Below are 20,147 nucleotides of genomic sequence, written 5' to 3'. Positions count from 1 at the left end.
CCAACCCCACCCCCTTCCTCTAGGATCTGAATCATAAGTAAGTAAGCTGTCTGTCAGTTTGACAGCTGGGAATGCAGTCGGTGAAATACCATATTGGCTCTAGCTGTGATTTCCCCCAAGCTATAAAAAGAAGCTCCACTAATACATTCACAATAAAAACTGCACATGAAAAGAAGTGCTGGTCTATATTTTTATATCTTAAGAAAGAAAATCAGCTAAGTGATCAGGTAGTTGACCTGGGAGAAGTCTGTCTCTACTGTTACAGTTGCAATAGATGAAGGATTGTTAATTTTGTTGTCATTGTTTTATACCTTTATTTCCTGCTGAAGTATCAGAGAAAGCTCCAGGCTGAGAAAAGGAGCAGACTGCTTCCCCATCCACTCTTCCCACCTGACAAGAATGCTGGGTTAAGGTAGGGAAGAACATGAGGCAACAATCCCAGAATCACAAAGGATACATGGGGGAAGTAGAGACTTGAGAGGTGTGCTGGAAATTGGCTCCAAAAGTAGCTTGGGTCACAGGATGAATGGAAAGAATAGGATAATTGTCTCAAATTAAAAGCTCTTTTCTTCCTTTGTTGAATTAAAAATCAAAACTAAAAGCAATGAGGATTTATTGGCCTTTGTTTAAGGCTAATGTCTTTTTATCTTTGTTAAAAAGCCTTTTTCAATAAAACAATACCTTTAAAGAAGAATAGAACTGCACTTGAGTTAAAAAAAAAAAATCCAAAAAAAAACATTATAAAGCAGGAAAAAGAGTCTGTAAATATAAATTTTTTAATCCAATCACTGAAAATGTTTCAGCAAGCATGAATAAAATGACCTTTAAACAACCATAATACAGCCAAAAAAAGACAGTTGCAGCAAAGAGGGAGACTTGCTGAGTGCCACAGAGATAGCAAAATATCTTAGAAATAGATATAATTGTATCCATTTATACAAGCTACTATATGAATTTGGATGCATCATGTAGAAAAAATGCCATGGAATTTTGGAACAAAGCTTGAGCTGGGAGTGATCCTAGCCTTACACCTCTGAGATTTTGAGAGTTATTTAACCTTTCTGAGCCTTGGGTCCTCATCAGTAAAAAAGAGGGGGATGGGGCTTAGATGATCTTACTTCTTACTCTAAAAATACTTCATTGTCAGGATTTATAGAGAAAGCATCTTAAAGTTTGGACGTTTCTCATGTCTCTTCATACCTCATCAAGGGATTCCTTGGTTCCTTTATTAAAGCTGAATGGTGCATGGCTACAATTACTAAACATTTTGATCAAAGATTCTATAGAATAATCCTGATGAAAAGGGGGGAAATGCAGAACAGAATTTCAAATCCTTTTGGAATCCAGATTTTCTGGAACTACGAAGGCTAGATGAACTCCTGAAACTATTGCCTGGAGCTAATGTTTAAATCTTAAACCAAAAATATCCCCTGAAGTCTTAAAACCAAACAATAGTTTAGCTTAACTAGTAAAGAATGTCTGCCTTGAGCATTATGCTCTTTTAAGATCTACCTATATGGGATCAGATTGACAACAGCAACATGAAAGATCATAAAGGAACCTTAGGGGCCAGTAAGTTATCGTTATTAATGGGGACTAACAACTCAGAAAAGGAGGGTGAGAATGGTTGCACAATTCAAAGAATGTAATCATCGTTACCAGAAACTTGAATTGGTGTATATTTTTGCTGTGTATATTCTCAACAACAACAAATAAATTATATATATACATATATATAAATATTAGTAGCAAAACACTTTAGTGGAGTTGTTATACTGTGTCCTTTGGACACAGACTGACCTGGGGCAGGTCTAAGCTCTGTTGCTCACTGGCAGTGTGACTGTGAACAAAGGTCTGTGCCTCTCTGAGCCTATTTCCTCATCAGAAAAAAGTAATACTTATCTAATAGGGTTGATAGGAATCAAATGGCATCAACCATGTAAAAAGGTTAGTGTACCACATAATGGATAAATGCACGGGATTTGGGTTCTGGAGTCAGGTGTTCTGAATTGAATTGTGTCCCCCCAAAAGATATGTTAAGTCCTCACCCCTAGTACCTGTGAACATGACCTTGTTTGGAAACAGAGTCTTTGAAGATATGATCAGTTAACATGAGGTCATCCTGGAGAAGGGTGGGTCCTCATCTAATCTGAGTGGTGTCTTTATAAAAGATGAAAAGAGACTAAAACAAAACAAAACAAAACAAAAATACAAACCAAAGAAAGAAGGTTATATAAAGATGCATCTGTAAGCCACGGAATGCCTGGGGCTACCAGAAGCTGGAAAAGACAAGAATGATGGCCAGGCTCACAAGGTTGATGTGGACTTCTAGCCTCCGGAACTGTTAGATGATAACTTTCTGTTCTTATAAGCCACCCAGTTTGCGGAATTTTGTTGCGGAAGTCCCAGAAAATGAATATATCAATCAGACTTTCTGAGTTCAAATCCTCCTCTGTCATTTCCTAGCTATGTGGCCTTGGATGGGTTACTTAAATTCTCACTGGCTTATTTTCTTAATTTGTAATATGGAGATCATAATAATGGTTTATCAAATAGGGTTGTTGTGAGGTGTAAATGAGTTAACCTTCAAGGTCTTAGAACAGCGTTCAGCTTTATTGCTAAACCAGTTACCCTTTAGCCTATTGTGACTCACAGGAACCTCATGTGTGAAAGGCCTGGTGATCAATCTACTTCTGAAAAATCAACCACGGAAAAGACTAAGGAGCACAATTCTACTCTGACACCTATAATGCCATAAATTCTGTTGTTGTTGATAGTTGCTATTGGTCTCATGGCGACCCTGTGTGTGCAAAGTAGAACTGCTTCATAGGGTTTTCAAGGCTGTGACCTCTCAGGAGCAGGTCACCAGGCTTGTCTTCAAGGAGCTTTTGGGTGGGGTTTGAACCTCCAACCTTTAGTAGTGAGGGTTTAACTGTATGTGCCACCCATGGACTCCTAAACTCTATTACTAACTAAGTGCTACTAAATAAAACACTCAGATGACTTTTTAAAAAAATATATTTTATTGTTTTAGGTGAAAGTTTACATAGCAAATTAGGTTCCCATTTAACAATCTTTATACAATTTACTCAATGCCATTGCTTACAATTTTCACAATGTGTCAACATTCTCATTATTTCCATTCTGTCTGATCTGTTTCCATTGATCTGGCTTCCCTTCCCTCCTTGCCTTCTCATCTATGCTTTTGGGCAAATGTTGACCGTTTGGTCTCATACAGTTAATTGTTTAAGGGAGCATAGTACTTACAAGTGTTATAAACCAATCTATTATTTGGATTGAAGTGTGACCTCCAGAACTAGCTTCAGTTCCAAGTTCAGAGGATATCTTAGGGCAACAGTCAGGCAGGTTCCTCTAGTCTCCATCGGTACAGTAGGTCTGGCATTTTTTAGGAATCTGAATTTTGTTCTACATTTTTCTCCAATTTTATCTGGGACCTTCTTTGTGTCCCTGGTCAGAACAGCCAGTAGGGGTAGCAGGCATCATCTAGTTCTACTGGTCTCAGGTTAGAAGAGGCTGTGGTTCGTGGGAGCTATTGCCCTGTGTCAGATTACCTTTTAATTAAAAAAAAAAAAAATTAGAGTCTATAAATTCAGAACACATTAAAGATAAAATTAAAAAAAGTATTTAGGGGCCTAAAATTTAATCACTTGTATTTGCTTTAGGTACCACTTCCTGCTTAAAACCTCTCAAACAACTATTTGTCTGTCTTTTAGAAGGGAATCTGAATACTATCATAATTGGGCTTGGTGGGAATGGTGGCTCCTTAGGAAGGTCTTCCTCTAAGTCCCGTCAGAGATCACTGGTTCTGAACTCCTGGCTGACAAGTTTAATCCCTAATTAATATGCATCCTTTCCAGCATGACATTAGAAACCATGAAATGAAATCAGCTGCTTTTGTATTACTAACATAATAAGTAAAATATTATAGCAAATGAATTTTGTGACCTTTTGCAGTTTTGGGACTCAGGGTTTTAAAATGAGGCTCTGACCTTTCCCTGTTGCATCTCCTCAGAGATGCCCTTGATTTTCCATTTTGAGAGTGCACGTGACTCCCACAAGCCAACAGTGCTCTATGCTGGTTATCTGATCCTGTTTTATGGTTGAGCTAGAACAATAAGTTAGCTCTATTTAGTATAAGAGCAGGCTTTTGGTGAAGAACGTTAAATTTGAGTATCACTGATTAGTGAAATACAATAGAGATTTTAATAAATGTGATCTCAGGGAGATGGAGATCCATAAGATTGATTAAAAAGTTGGATGTCTTCTGTGATATAACTTATTTGTATGCATTTATCTGAAGTTATAGACAATGATGTCACACTTATGTAAAAGAGTTTCCAGTTAATGGACAATGACGTTATGAGGCATCATTTCTTAAATTATAGGAGCATCCTGAAAAATGGCCCAAGAAGCAGATTTTACTATGAGAGTAATAAATGTGTGAAAATTCATTTTGCTAATGTATGCTCTCGGTGTGTTTTCAGGAGGGAAGAATGTCAATCATAATCAATTACTTTGATCTCTAAGGTCCTTTTCAGCTGTAAAATTCTGACTCTTTGATTTATTGAACACCCACATTGTGTTAGACATTTTACCCAATGTTGGCATTTATACCAAATACTGAGACAGGCTCTGGAATCTCTCTGGGGATCTTCTTCCACACAAGAATGCATACTCTCTCCAATCACTGGAGTATTCTTCAAGTAACCCATTGTGACTTCAGTGACAAATGACTCATTATTAAGTTGCTATTGAAATGTAAAAAATTTCTTAAAATGTTCACTGCCACTCCTCTTAACCTCCACAAATCTTGGGAGAGCCTCTTTTGCTGAATCCTTTTCTTATACCTACTTTATTATCAACCATTTAAAAATTCAGAGCTGTCTCCACACCATTTAAACCATCAGATATAGAAAGTAGATTGATGGTTACCTTAAGAAATATTTAAGTGACTCAGTCGTTGTTGTTTTTGTTAGCTGTCCCACGCATGTTAACTCCCTGCACAACAGAAGGAAAAGCTGCGTGGTCCTGCACCGTCTCTGTGATCAGTTGTGGACTGGACCATTGTGATCCATAGTGTTTTCACTGGATATTTTTAGGAAATAGATCACCAGGCCTTTCATCTAAGTCTATCTGAGTCTAGTAGTTGGCATAGCTTCCAGCATCATAGCAACATTTAAGCCACCACAGTATATACATCACACATACTTTTTTAAGCGGTTTAACTCCTGGGTGGGCAGAGTTTTTCTTTAGGAGCCCCCTGGGGTCTTATATAAATCAGTGAATCAAAATTGTAAGTCAGAAGGACATTGATATTTCACCTTACATTATTCAACAGAGTCATTTGAATGCCAATTTCTGTTGGCCGAGAAAACCAGGTCCACAATGAACATGAACAGCTAGCTCTCTCCTGCCACCAGAGTTCCATCCTAAGGATCCAAAGTTGTGTCTAGCAATATAATATCAGACGGACCAGTTGCATTCTATTAAGTATTATGTCATCCAAAGATGTGTGTGTATTTTAATCTTCAGGGATAGGAATGTATACTAAATTAATGATGGCATAATTATGTATCCATCTGGAAGAAAATAAAATTGGACTTATATCTCCCATCATACATAAACATAAACACCAGATCAAGTAATGACTTAAATGTGAAAAAAAAAGAGAGACTAAAAGTCTTAGAAGAAGAATTTGAGATTATACATATAACACAGAAGTTGAAAAAACAGGGAAGCCATATAGTTTAGTGATTAAAAAGCATGGGATTTGGAATCACTTCAGGGATCTGGGTTTACATTCTTATTCTTTCCTTTACAAGTGGTTCAAGAGACAAGTTAATGAAACTCTTGCAACTATTTCTCATCCAAAAATGAGAACAATCATACCTACTTTGTGAAGTTATATAAGTTAGCTCATGGATACTAACCTCTTAGGGTAGAAATGTAAATATTTAGTGCATTTTTCTACCACTCATCTGTCAGTTTGTTGTACTTTGGTGACTTGCATGTTGCTGTGATGCTGGAAGCTATACCTCCACTATTTCAAATAGTAGTAGGGTCATTCATGGTGGACAAGTTTCAGTGGAGCTTCCAGACTAAGACAGACTAGGAAGAAGAACCTGGCAGTCTACTGCTGAAAAAATAGGCCAGTGAAAACAATATGAATAGCAGCAGAACGTTGTCTGGTACAGTGCTGGAAGATGAGCCCCTCAGGTTAGAAGGCACTCAAAATATGACTGCGGGAGAGCTACTTCCTCAAAGTAGAGTTGACCTTAATAACATTGATGGAGTAAAGCTTTTGGGACATTCATTTGCTAATGTGGCACGACTCAAAATGAGAAGAAAAAGCTGCAAACATCCATTAATGATCAGAATGTGGGATGTATGAATTATAGCTATCATATAGGACAGAGAATTTCCCATTTGGTTTCCAAAATGCTGCTGGTGGATTCAAACTGCTGACCTTTTGGTTAGCAGCCAAACGCTTAACCACTTCGCCACCAGGTCTCCATATGAAGTGTGAATCAAGGAAAATTGGAAGTCGTCAAAAATGAAATGGAAAGCATAAAGATCAATATCCTAGGCATTGGCTAGTACTGGCCATTTTGAATTGTATAATCATATGGTCAGCTATGCCAGGAATGACAAATTGAAGAGGAATAGCATAGTATTCATTATCAAAAAGAACATTTCAAAATCTAACCTGAAGTACAATGTGATCGATAATACGATAATATCCATAGGCCTACAAAAAAGACTAGTTAAAATGACTATTATTAAAACTTAGGCACCAACTGCTAATGCAAAAGAAGATGAAATTGAAGATTTTTAACAACTTCTGCAGTCTGAAATTGATCAAATATGCAATCAAGATGTACTGATAATTCCTGGTGATTGAAACACAAAAGTTCGAAACAAAGAAGAATCAGTAGGTGGCAAGTATGGCCTTGGTAATGGAAATGACACCGGAGGTCTTGTGACAGAATTTTGCAAGACCAACTACTTATTCATTGCAAATACATTTTTTCAGCAACATAAACAGTGACAGTATTTGTGGACCTTACTGGATGGAATACACAGGAATCAAATAGACTGCATCTGTGGAATGAGACAACAGAGAAACTCAGTATCACCAGTCAGAACAAGGCTGGGTGCTGACTGCAGAACAGACCACAGATTTCTCATATGCAAGTCCAAGCTGAAGCTGAAGAACATGAAAACAAGTGTACGATAGCCAAAGTACTACCTTGAGTATATCCCTCCTGAATTTAGAGACCATCTCAAGAATAGATTTGATGCATTGAGCATTAATGACTGAAGACCAGACAAGGGGTGAAATGACATCAAGGACATCATACATAAAGAAAGCAAAAGGTCATTAAAAAGACAAGAATGAAAGGAAAGAACAAAATGAATGTCAGAAGAGGCTGTGAAACTTGCTCTTGACCATAGATAATGAAGTAAAAGGGATAAACAGAAGATTTCAAAAGGAGGCTTAAGAAGACAAAGTAAATTATTGTAATGAAATGTGCAAAGTCCTGGAGTTAGAAAACCAAAAGGGAAGAACATGTTCAGGATTTCTCAAGCCGAAAGAACTGAAGAAAAATTCAAGCCTTGAGTTGCAATATTGAAGGATTCTACGGACAAAATATTGAATGACGCAGGAAGCATCGAAAGAAGATGGAAGGAATACACAGAGTCAATGTAACAAAAAGAATTGGTCAACATTCAGGCATTTCAGAAGGTAGCATATGATCCAGAATCAATGGTATTGAAGGAAGAGGTCCAAGCTGCACTGAAGGTATTGTCAAAAAACAAGGCTCTATGAATCGATGGAATACCAATTGAAATGTTTCAACAAACAGATGCAGTGCTGGAGGTTCTCACTCCCATCTATGCCCAAAAATTTGGAAGGCAGCTACCTGGCCAAACAACTGGAAGAGATCAATATTTGTGCCCATTCCAAAGAAGGTGATTCAACAGAATGCATAAATTATCGAACAACATCATTAATATCACACACAAGCAAAGTTTTGCTGAAGATAATTCAGAAGTGGTTGTAGCAATGCATTGATATGGAGCTGGCAGAAATTCAAGACTGAATCAGAAGAGAACCTGGAAGGAAGGATATCATTGCTGATGTCAGAAGGATCTTGGCTGAAAGCAGAGAATACCAGAAAGATGTTTCTCTGTATTTTATTGACTATGAAAAGGCATTCGACTGTGTAGATCATAACAAATTATGCATAACATTTCAAAGAATGGGAATTCCAGAACACTTAATTGTGCTCATGAGGAACCTGTACTTAAACCAAGAGGCAGCTGTTTGAACAGAACAAGGGGATACTTCGTGGTTTAAAATCAGGAAAGATGTGTGTCAGCGTTGTATCCTTTCACCATACTTATTCAATATGTATGTTGAGCAAATAATCTGAGAAGCTGGACAATATGAAGAAGAACCCAGCATCAAACCTGGAAGAAGACTCCCTAACAACCAGCGATATGCAACCTTTCTCGGGGAAAGTTAAGAGAACTTAAAACACTTACTGATGAAGGTCAAAGACTACAGCCTTCAGTATAGATTACACCTCAACATAAAGAAAATAAAAATCCTCACAACTGGACTGATAAATAACATCATGATAAACAGAGAAAAGATTGAAGTTGCCAAAGATTTCATTTTACTTGGATCCACAGTCAATGGAAGCAGCAGTGAAGAAATCAAAAGACGTATTGCATTGGATGAATCTGCTGCAAAAGACCTCTTTAAGTGTTAAAAAGCTAAGATGTCACTTTGAGGACTAAGGTGCGCCTCACCCAAGACGTGGTATATGTGTGCCAAAGCTGGACAATGAATATGGAAGACTGAAGAATTGATGGCTGTGAATTATGGTGTTGGCAAAGAATATAGAATATACCACAGACTTCCAGAAGAACAAACAAATCTGTCCTGGAAGAAGTACAGCTAGAATGCTCCTTAAAAGCATGGATGAAGAAACTTCTCAGCTACTTTGGACTTGTTATCAGGAGGGACCAGTCCCTGGAGAAGGACATCATGGTTGGTAAAGTAGAGGGTCAGTGAAAAAGAGACGGATTGACACAGTGGCTACAAGGATGGGTTCATGCATAGCAATAATTGTGAGGCTGGTGCAGGACCAGGCTCTGTTTCGTTCTGTTGTTCATAGGGTCGCCGTGAGTTGGAACCAACTCAATGGCACTTAATGACAACAACCATGTATTTTTGATATTTCTCTTATTGCTTGCTGTTGGTGTTGTTAGTTGCCGTCGAGTTGGCTCTGACTCATGATGACCTCAGGTATAACACAAGGAAATGCCACTTGATCCTGTGCCATCTTCACAAATGTTATTATGCTCCAGTCCATTGCTTTAACCACTGTGTTTTGAGTGTCTTCCAACTTTGAGGGCTCATCTTCCAGTACTGTATTGCGCAATATTCTGTTGTGATCCGTAAGTTTTCATTGGTTAATTTTCGGAAATACATCACCTGTCCTTTCTTCCTAGTCCATCTTAATTTAGTAGTTGGCATAGCTTCCAGCATCATAGCAACAAGTAAGCCACCACAGTACAACAAACTGACAGTCTAGTGTGGTGATCTATTATGAGTTCTAAGAAAAATGTACCAGAAGCCAGTGTATAGAAACTGTATTGTGTTTTGTAGGATAATCCCAAAGAAAGTACTGCACTTTTTTAATGTGTTGGGTTACTTTTTAAAATGTTCTGAAATATAACAAATTTCATCTCAAACCTTTGTAGTGGAAATTTAGCTGTCAACTTCAGCTAAGACTGGGCTAGAGTGAGGAATGTCAACTTCAGCTAAGACTGGGCTAGAGTGAGGAATGTCAACTTCAGCTAAGACTGGGCTAGAGTGAAGAGGAAATTGTGAATGGTTGGATACCAAAATGTAAGGCAATGCCCTATAGATAACAGCCTTGGCCACAGTCCAAGGTACAGTCCAGGTGCTGAGTCCAAAAGAGAGAAAGTGATTTTAAAAGCTTCAACAAGATTGTACAAACATGTAACTTGGAAAAATTCAGCATAATCTTATTAATTTAACAGCATAAAATACCTACCCAATTTCATGTATTGTTTTTAAAATCCCCTCACATTCTTAAAATGTTACACAATATGAAGTTTAGAAATTCTCCCTTTAGTTATTCATCTCTATATTAAAACAAAAGTATAGCTTTCATATGAGGGAAAACAGATCGTTTTACTTAAGGGGGTGGGTAGGTTATACACATTTTTTTTTTCTTTTAGGAGAAATTAACATCTTCTGAATTCTTACCCTGTATAAACTTTCTATGCTTTAGGTGAGTAACTTTTTCTTAAAATCTCTTCTTAGGAAAAAATCTTTTACTTGAAACCTCAATTAATTTTAATATTTAAGACATTTTTTATGCACTCTGAGTCAAACAAAAACCGACTTACATTAAAAACACTTACTGTGAGTGGCTGTTGAGTAGACATCAACTCCTGGTGACCCCATGGACAACTAATGAAACGCTGCTGGTTCTGTGTCATCCCCAAGATAGGTTGTGATCCACAGAGTTTTTATTGTCTGATTTTCAAAAAGTAGATAGTTGGCCCTTTCTTCCTGGTCTGTCTTAAAGCTCCACTGAAGCTTGTTCAGCATCACAGCAACACATAAGCCTCCGATGAATCCTATTAAAAAGTGTTAGAGAAGAGCTGAAAGAGCAAACAGAGGAAGGCGAAGCAACCTTTACATTCATGACTGTGGGAAGCTACCAGCAACCCTAGGGCTGGATGGGATAATGGGAAAGGGTGGTTTAATCAGAACTCAGGCCAGCATCTGGAACTCCCTGTTGGGAAGGTCATCTACCCTTTCTATTCTTTCACCTTCCAATCTTCCCTCAGCGTCTTCCAGAGTCTGAAAATAGTAGCCAGTTCACAAGGGAATCTGGGAAATGTAGTTTGCAGGGGCTTGCTTCCTGTGATACAGAGCAGAGGTAGGGAGGAGGTGAATGGATCTGAGGGCAAACAGGTAAATAACTGGCACAGTCATCTAACACATAAAATACAGAAGAGTTCTTAAAAATGCAAAGAAATGCTTTTTAAGTCAAGAGAGGGTATTCAATGAAACTCTTTATGAAGTAAATTTCTCATAACCTAATTGGGTGTTTTTCAGGATTTTCCTGCATTAGATAATTACTTCATAAATGCTAATTCTTTTAATCCTTGAGAAGGATTTAGGTATTATTAATCATATAAAGCAGATAAAGTGAGGATTAGAGAGATTAAGTAATTTTTTCAAAATTATTTAGTCAAGCAGCAGAACTGAGATTTGAACCCAGCTCCGCCAGACTCCCCTGCTCTTTCAACTACACTGGGACATGAAAATAATTCAGAAACTACTAAATAAAGGAATTATGCCAGTCATAAAAAGTGTGTATCCTGAGAAGTTTGAGGCAGGGATCCAATTTGTGCTTGGTCACCTACAAAATTATAATTTACTTAATCTGAACAAGACAAAACCAATATAAATCCAAGATGTTTGGTCTCAGTTTCATGCTTTTTTTTCCCCCCACACTTAATCCTTAAATCACCATAGGGAAACCCTGGTGGCATAGTGGTTAAGTGCTACAGCTGCTAACCAAGAGGTCGGCAGTTTGAATCCGCCAGGAGCTCCTTGGAAACTCTATGAGGCAGTTCTACTCTGTCCTATAGGGTCGCTATGAGTTGGAATCGACTCCATGGCAGTGGGTGTGGTTTGAATTTGGAATCACCCTAGGAGGCAACTGCTATTATTAGTCCACTTGATAAATGAGGGAACTGAGGTCAGAGAGCCTAAGTAACTTGCCGAAGTAACGCAATTGGTAAGTGGAGGTAAAAAGATTTGAACTCAGATGATCTGCCTCCAAAACCCTTATTTTACCACTAACTGCAGACAGTTTTACTCCTGAGATAGAAGAGATGGGAGGAGAGAAGGCTTCCTCAAATGTTACTCAACAAATCCTATCAGAGAATTCCGTCCTGTGACTAAGGGTTCCCAGAATAATGTACTCAGTCTTCACTCTTCCCCATGCACTGGCAAAAACGTCTCCCTGCTTAGAGAAATGTGGCCAGCAGCCCACTCAGCAGATAAATGGATCAGGTGCAATCTTTGGTGGCATTTCTAAAGCGGCATTGGAACAGGAAATCTCAAATAATCTTTCAAGGAATTAATTCATACCGTTTTCAATTTCTTTGTAACCTAGCTCTACCTTTTATTCAAGGAGCCCTGATGGCTTAGGGGTTAAGAGCTTGACTGCTAACTGAAAGGTCTTCGGTTTAAACTCACTAGCCACTCCATGGAAGAAAGATGTGGCAGTCTGCTTCTGTAAAGATTACAGCCTTGGAAACCCGTCGAGGCAGTTCTACTCTGTCCTATAGGGTCTCTTTAAGTCAGGACTGGATCAACAGCACCTAACAACAACAACAAGGCAAATCACAAATTCTCTGACTCTCAGAGTCCTCAGTTGTAAACAGGGATTTATCCCTACCCATTAGCATCGTTATGACAACTTAAGATAACGTTTTAAAACTCCTGTCATAGTGCTGGCATGTAAGGAGGGCACTTGGAAACAGTGGCCTGTCTAGGGCCAGTATCTGGCCTGTGCTGTCTGAGGTGTAAGGAAGCCAGAAGGAACGTTTCCATTTAATCTCTAAATAAGCACCTAAATGTTATACCCTCAGGGAGCCAAATCATTTACATATGTCCTTCCTCTTGCTGCCCATAGCAGACATATGACTAAAAGAAGATGGTTGTAGGGTGCAGTACAGTGAATTGCTTTAATTTGGCCCTTCTAGCCATGCTCTCGTAACTCTTGAAAAATAATTGGGTGGGACTATGTAAATAAGGTGCTTGTGGCCCACCAAGGGGATTAGACAGTTTTGCTAATGCAAATAAGGTGCATAGAACCCTTGCAAGGATGTTGCTGTTAGGTGCCCTTGAGTTAGTGACTCATAGTGACTCTATGCACAACAGAATGAAATGCTGCCCAGTCCTGCACCATCCTCACATCATTGCTATGTTTAAGCCCATTGTTCCAGCCACTGTGTCAATCCATCTAGTTGAGGGTCTTCCTCTTTTTCTATGACCCTCTGCTTTACCAAGCATGATGTCCTTCTCCAGGGACTAGTCCCTTCTAATAACATGTCCAAAGTAAGTCTTGCCATCCTTGCTTCTAAGGAGCATTTCGGCTGTATTTCTTCCAAGGCAGATTTGATCATTCTTCTGTCAGTCCATGCTATACTAATACTCTTCACCAACACCATAATTCAAATGCATCAATCCTTCTTCAGTCTTCCTTGTTGATTGTCTAGCTTTCTCATGCCTATAAGGCAATTGAAAATACCATGGCTTGGGTCAGGCACATTTTAGTTCTCAAAGTGACATCTTTGCTTTTTAACACTTTAAAGAGGTATTTTGCTGCAGATTTGCCCAATGGAATGCGTCATTTGATTTCTTGACTGCTGCTTCCATGGGCGTTGATTGTGGATCCAAGTAAAATGAAATCCTTGAAAATTTCAATGTTTTCTCTGTTTATCATGATGTTGTTTAGTGGTCCAATCATGTAAACTTCTGTTATCTTTAGGTTGAGGTGTAATCCATACTGAAGGCTGTAGTCTTTGATCTTCATCGGTAAGTGCTTCAAGCTCTCTTCACTTTCAGCAAGCAAGGTTGTTATCTTCTGCATATCACAGGTTATTAATGAGTCTTCCTCCTTCATTCTTCTTCATATAGTCTAGCTTCTTGGATTATTTGTTCAGCATACAGATTGAATAAGTATACTTATTGAGGGGCTGGGATGATGCAAATAAGTTTCATTAAACTATTGTAGGGGATTGGTCAATTTTGTCACCCTGCTAGGCTTAAAGGGGGCCAATCCCAGAGGTTGGAGGAAAATCTCACTACCAACAAGAAGAGCTGAGGGTGGAGCGTGTCATTTGGATCCAGTATCCCTGAGCTGTGAACCTCATGGACTTAGGACAAAGAGAGAATTAGACACAAGTCAGTGAGCAGTGGTGGAGTCCAACAGCTGAAGAATGGCAGCAGCAGAACCAGGAGACAGGTGTGACATGGAGCAGTGAGCTTCCTGGCCCTCTGAATGAGGCAGCTATAGTGGGTGTGCCAACCCATGGAGCGAGAGAGCTTATTGCCCTCAGGCAGGAGGCTTGCTGATGGAGCAGGGTATCCCGGGGCACTTATTGGCAGAGGTAAAACACTTTGTAACACTTGCCCAGGCAGGGCAGAGGGCAGGGTTGAGTGGGGCTCAGGCCAAGTGCAAGGGCCCAGGCCAAACTGGAGGGCTCAGGTTGAGTGAAAGAGGCCAGGTAGAGCAGGACCTGGTAGCAAAAGCCTGCCTGTGGGCACAGCTGGAGAAGACACTGTCCCGATAGAAGAACTATATCCTAAGTTTTTCCTGTTACTTCCAAATTGATCCTGATCCTGCTTTGCAACTTTTTACTTCCCTAATAAACCCCATAATAGTGAGTGTGGTCTGTGAGTTCTGTGTGACCACCGAAACTGATTATGGAATTCAGCAGAGAAAGAGAGTGTCATGGGATGGATGACTGGTATCAGAACTGATAAAAAGTTTGGTGAGTGGAAGTATATCTGGCCTCTACCTCACAGAAATCAGCTTTGAGCTGATACTGCTGATCTTCATTCTCTGCCCCCCTAATGAAGTTAGAGGAGGAGGTCTGACACCATGCCACTTTTACACAGGGGCTGCTGGGCTCAACAGGAAGTCAAAGACACTCTAGTTTGAAACGAACACACATACATTTACCTTTGCAAATGCGCTGCTCGTGCACCTCTGAGATGCCCATGTACGCTTGATCCTCTGTGTAAGAGTGGACATAGCCCAAAAACTCTATGCCTGGAGTTCCTGATGCTCGGAGGCTCATTCAAAAGGGATCTACCTGGTCCATGTACCTTCGAGTACAGCTGAAGCACTGCGTTTTAAAGGGACTCTGCACCTGATCCTTCATGCAACCTTCAATCACATAGAAAGATGCCTCTGCTGGCATCACCGTCATTGACCAGAACAAAAACGTGTCACCAAAATTTCCAAATAAGGCCTGATGCTAGCCCAAATGAGATCTCTCTTTAATTCTTTCTTTTCTTTTAAATTAATACTTTTGCATGTACTGAGACAATCACTACAGATAATATGCATTGGTTCATAATAAGACTAATTTTATTTTCTAAAATAAGTTTCTTCGTTCTTCCCCCCTTCCTCCCTCCTCTCCCCTTCCTCCCACCCCTCATTCTTTTCTCCTTCAGCCCCTGGTAACCACCAGTCTTCGTTTTGATGAATTTGCCAATTCTAGATGTTTCGTAAAAGTTGATCATACAATATTTGTTCTTTTTTTGTCTGACTTATTTCACTGAGCATGTTTTCAAGGTTCATGCCTTTGGTGCCATGCATCGGAACCTTGTTTCTCCTTAAGGGTGAATAATACTACATTGTATGTATAGGTCAGATTTTGTTTATCTCTTGATGAACACTTGGGTTATTTCCACCTTTTGGCTATTGTGGAAAGTGTTGCAAAGAATATTGTGTACATGCATCTGTTTGGGTCTCTGCATATATTGTGTATATTGGTTCACTTAGTGATGTCTGTGGAAAACTTAGTTTGGCCTGTGTCTCTGGTTTCCTAAAAATAATTCCTGAAATTTGCCAGCAATTTAAGAGCCTTTATGTGGAAATGCAGTGGGAGCCCCAAAGACCACACCTAGGATTAAATTCAGGAAGGGCGGGGCACATGATGTAATCAATCACACACATTCATTGCATGCATATGTAATGAGGCCCTGATCATTGACTATGCATAAGCCAATAAATGCTTGTTGTTGTTGTTGTTAGGTGCCCATTAAATTGATTGACTTGTAGAGACCCATGTGATAGAGTAGAACTGCCCCCATAGAGTTTTCTAGGCTGTAATCTTTAAGGGAACAGATCACCTGGTCTTTCTCCCACGGGGCCGCTGGCTGGGTTTGAACTGCCAAACTTTGGTTGGCAGCTGAGTGCTTAACTGCTGCACCATCAGCTTCAGGATTGATGATGCATGTGGTAGGACTGCATGTGTCTGGGGCCATGAAGCTCCATGTGGAGACCTCCCTCCCATCCTCGCTTGTGCATCTCTTCGTGTATATCCTTTCTCAGACAAAGTAGATAGCCCTTTTGAAACAAATTATCATGGTGCAATGGTTAAAGCGCTTAGTTGCTAACAAGGTGAAGTGGTCTAAAGTGAAGGGAGTCATATGAACTCCCTAATTTGTGACTAGTCTGAAGTAGGGGGAGTAATGTGAACCTCCTAACTTGCAGGTGGTACCTGCTGAATTAGCCCCGAGTGGGCTGTATGAAGCAGCTGGGGTCTGAATTGACTAGAGAAGGGAGGCTGAGATTTTCCCTTGACGTGTTCAATGCCACAGATTGGTGTCAATAAAAGTGGCATCCAATGCAATGACTCCCGACTCAGGGAAGCGTGGGGTTTTGGAGGAGAAAAGATAAATGGGTGAGGGATTCTGGATGGTTACTTTGGTGTTTTATTTCTGGATGTTTACTTTGGTCAATGTTTTCTATAAATAAAAACAAACTACTTTCTATAAATAATCAGCTTTTATTTGTCAATACTTTGCATGTGTCTCATGTGTGTGGCTCTATCAGACTAGATGGACGTGCATCCACGGAGTGACTGATGACCCTGTGGAATCCACAACTAGCAGTCTTATGGCTGGTTGGAATTTTGAGGCAACCTGCATGTGTAATGCAGTGTCCCCCAGATCTCTTATGCTCAGCTCACTCGTCTTTAGTCTTGTCTTTTCTGCTCCTCAGCCTGAATCATTTCAATTTCTCTGTCTTCAAGTTCTTAGATTCCTTTTTCTGCCAGTTCAAATTCTCTGTTGAATCTCTCCAGCAAATTTTTAGTTTCAATTATTGTGATTTTTATGCTTTTATAGTTATCAAACCAGAATTTATATTTGATTTCTCTTTATAATTTCTTCCTCTTTGTTAATATTCTCACTTTATTCATACATCATTTTCTTGATTTCTTTTAGATTTTATCCTTGTTTTCCTTGGGGTCTTTGAACATATTGGAAACAATTGTTTTTTAAAATCTGTATCTAGTACATCCAGCGTCTGTTCTTCCTCAAAGATGGTTTCTGTTGGCTCAATTTGTTCCTTTGAATGGAACATCCTTTCTTCTTCTTCTTTTTTTTTTGTATATCTTGTGATTTTTTGTTTTTACAATCGATCCCTTGACTACTCATCAGAGTTCTGACAAGACTACCCAGTATTATCATTTTATTCTTTCTTTTTTTTTTTTTTTTAACTTTGTTGTGGGAAGACAGGAATATGGAGCTTTTTAATCTGCCCTCTTGGTTCTGGTATCTTTGCTTTTTTCCTATACCAATGTTTCTCAGCATGCTATCTAAATTCTTTTGGAAAGCTTGTTATAAATTTAAATTTCTAAGCCTCATTTCAGGCATTTTTTTAAAAATAATTTTTATCGTGCTTTAAATGAAAATTTACAAATCAAGGCAATCTCTCACACAAAAACTTATTTACACCTTGTTACACACTCCCAATTACTCTCCCCCTAGTGAGACAGCCTGCTCTCTCCTTCCACTCTCTCTATTCGTGTCCGTGCCTCCGGCTTCTAACCCCATCCACCCTCTCATCTCCCCTCCGGGTAGGAGATGCCAACATAGTCTCAAGTGTCCACCTGATCCAAGAAGCTCACTCCTCACCAGCATCCCTCTCCAACCCATTGTCCAGTCCAATCCATGTCTGAAGAGTTGGCTTCGGGAATGGTTCCTGTCCTGGGCCAACAGAAGGTCTGGGGGCCATGACCACCGGGGTCCTTCTAGTCTCAGTCAGACCATTAAGTCTGGTCTTTTTATGAGAATTTGGTGTTTGCATCCCACTGCTCTCTAATTTCAGGTATTTTGAGTAAGATTCTCTGGGAGAAGTGTCTGGGAATATGCATTTAAAACAAGGTTCTCAGTGCATTCCTAGATACATTAAAGTTTGACAAACTGTATTTACTCATCTCTTTTTTTTTTACTAATAAAAGTTATTTTTTTAAAAGGCTTTCCTTAAGAAAAAAACAAAAGAATTACAACAACAATAAAACCAAAACAAACAAACCAAATGAACAAAGAAACAAAAAAAACCTTTCTTTGCTTTTTAGAAACTTAATTCAATGATGATGAGGCCTATCTACTTCAGCTTGGGAGTATATTTAAAGAGTAACATGCAAGATACATAATTTAGACATTTGACTTCTGATATACTTGGCTGAGTTACAAATATCCCAAGCTACTCAGTAACACCAAAATTCAATAATACAATTTTTTATCATTATGTGACTCCAAGTTTCAATATTTTAGTGAGCAATTTAAACTCTTCTTAAAGAGTCATAACCATCACCAACTGCTAATAATCTCATAGGATGCCTTATTGCCATCAACAGCAATGCACACCTAGTTCCATTTTCATTAAAAGTATTGTTAATAATAATTAATAATGAATAAAATAATAAATACTGACTTATTAAAATTTTGTTATCCAAGTAAAGTTTGCTGTTATTGAATCTAATACTTTGATTCTATCCATTATATGGAAAATTGGGACTTTAATTGTCTCACATTTCATCTTTAGTCTTTTAATTTCTGAGGAAATATCTATCAGATAGCAAGTAAACTGGTTTTGTAATATGGAATCATATCAGACTTACAGTGGATCTTGAGAAGTTAATATATATATATACAGTCTGCCAGGCAATGTCCTAGGCTCATGGAATACATCAATGAACAAATCTAAGATCCCTGCTCTAGTAAAGTTTACATTCTAGCAGATGGCAACAATAAACAATAAGCATATTAAATAACTAAACTGTAGAGTATGTAAGAAGATAATAAATGTTATGGAGAAAAGAAAATACAGAACAGAAAAAGAGAGATGGGGTGGGTTGTAGTTTTTAATTAGAGTGGTTGATGTAGGTCTCATTTGAGCAAAGTTTTGAAGAAGGTGAAAATAATTAAGTTATTTTAGTTTTTATAAACATGATCATATGTAATAATTAACTATAACCCTTATTTCTATTGAATACGCTGTTCCATATTCATTTTTTAAGAGCAGTTAATTATCTTTTATTATTTAAGTGCCTTCTCTTTTCTTAGGCTCTGATCTCTTTGAGGGCAAGAACAGAGTCTTATTCATCTTTTTTTCTCCAAGCCCGTAGAACTGTGTTTGGTACAATATTTGGAGACTTATGAATTGAATTTTTTAATAAGATACATTTAGAAACCGAAGCTGTTCCTGAGAGTGATGATAAAGGGATTTTAATAATAGGAATTAAAGCACTGCTATTATTCTTGCACTTGTTTATTTTTATTTTTTTATTATTCTTGCACTTATTTATTAACACTCCCCGTAAACCATATCTGGAGTCCTGGTGGCGCAGTGGTTAAGAGCTTCGGTGCTATGCAAAAGGTCGGCAGTTGGAATTCACCAGGCCCTCCTTGGAAACCCTGTGGGGCAGTTCTACTATGTCCTTTAGGGTCTCTGTGAACTGGAATCGACTTGACGGCAATGAGTTCAGTTTTTTATAAGCCATAGCCGGTGAATTCCCAATATTACCATTTTTTGAGAACTGGAAGAAAAAGTGCCAATAGTGGAGTCCCAGAATACACGGAGAGAAATTGAATAATTCCTATTTTTGTTTTTTATCTTAAGTAACAATTTAAAAATATGTCAGCACACATAGCCTACTAATGTGGGCGTGGAAAAGTTTAGTAAAAGTCTAGAATCTCCAACAAATCCAACTTTTTAATAGTTTAAGTTAGATTCCATGGTTTTGGATAGTAGGGCTTAATTTTTGGGTGTTTGGATACTTAGTAAACTCCTCCAGTGTAGGCCCCTTATTACCTTCTGAAGAGAGAGAGAGAGAAACACAGACGGTGAGAGAAAGATAAAGAGAAAATATTTCTGGGTAATAGCTTGTTATGATTTGAGCTGTGCCCCCCAAAACTATGTGTTATAAATCCTAACCCCTATACCTGTAATCTCACTTAGGAAGAGGATTTT

Source organism: Elephas maximus, chromosome 5 (assembly GCF_024166365.1).
Source record: "Elephas maximus indicus isolate mEleMax1 chromosome 5, mEleMax1 primary haplotype, whole genome shotgun sequence".
Taxonomy (NCBI): domain Eukaryota; kingdom Metazoa; phylum Chordata; class Mammalia; order Proboscidea; family Elephantidae; genus Elephas; species Elephas maximus.
This window is presented reverse-complemented; position numbering follows the sequence as displayed.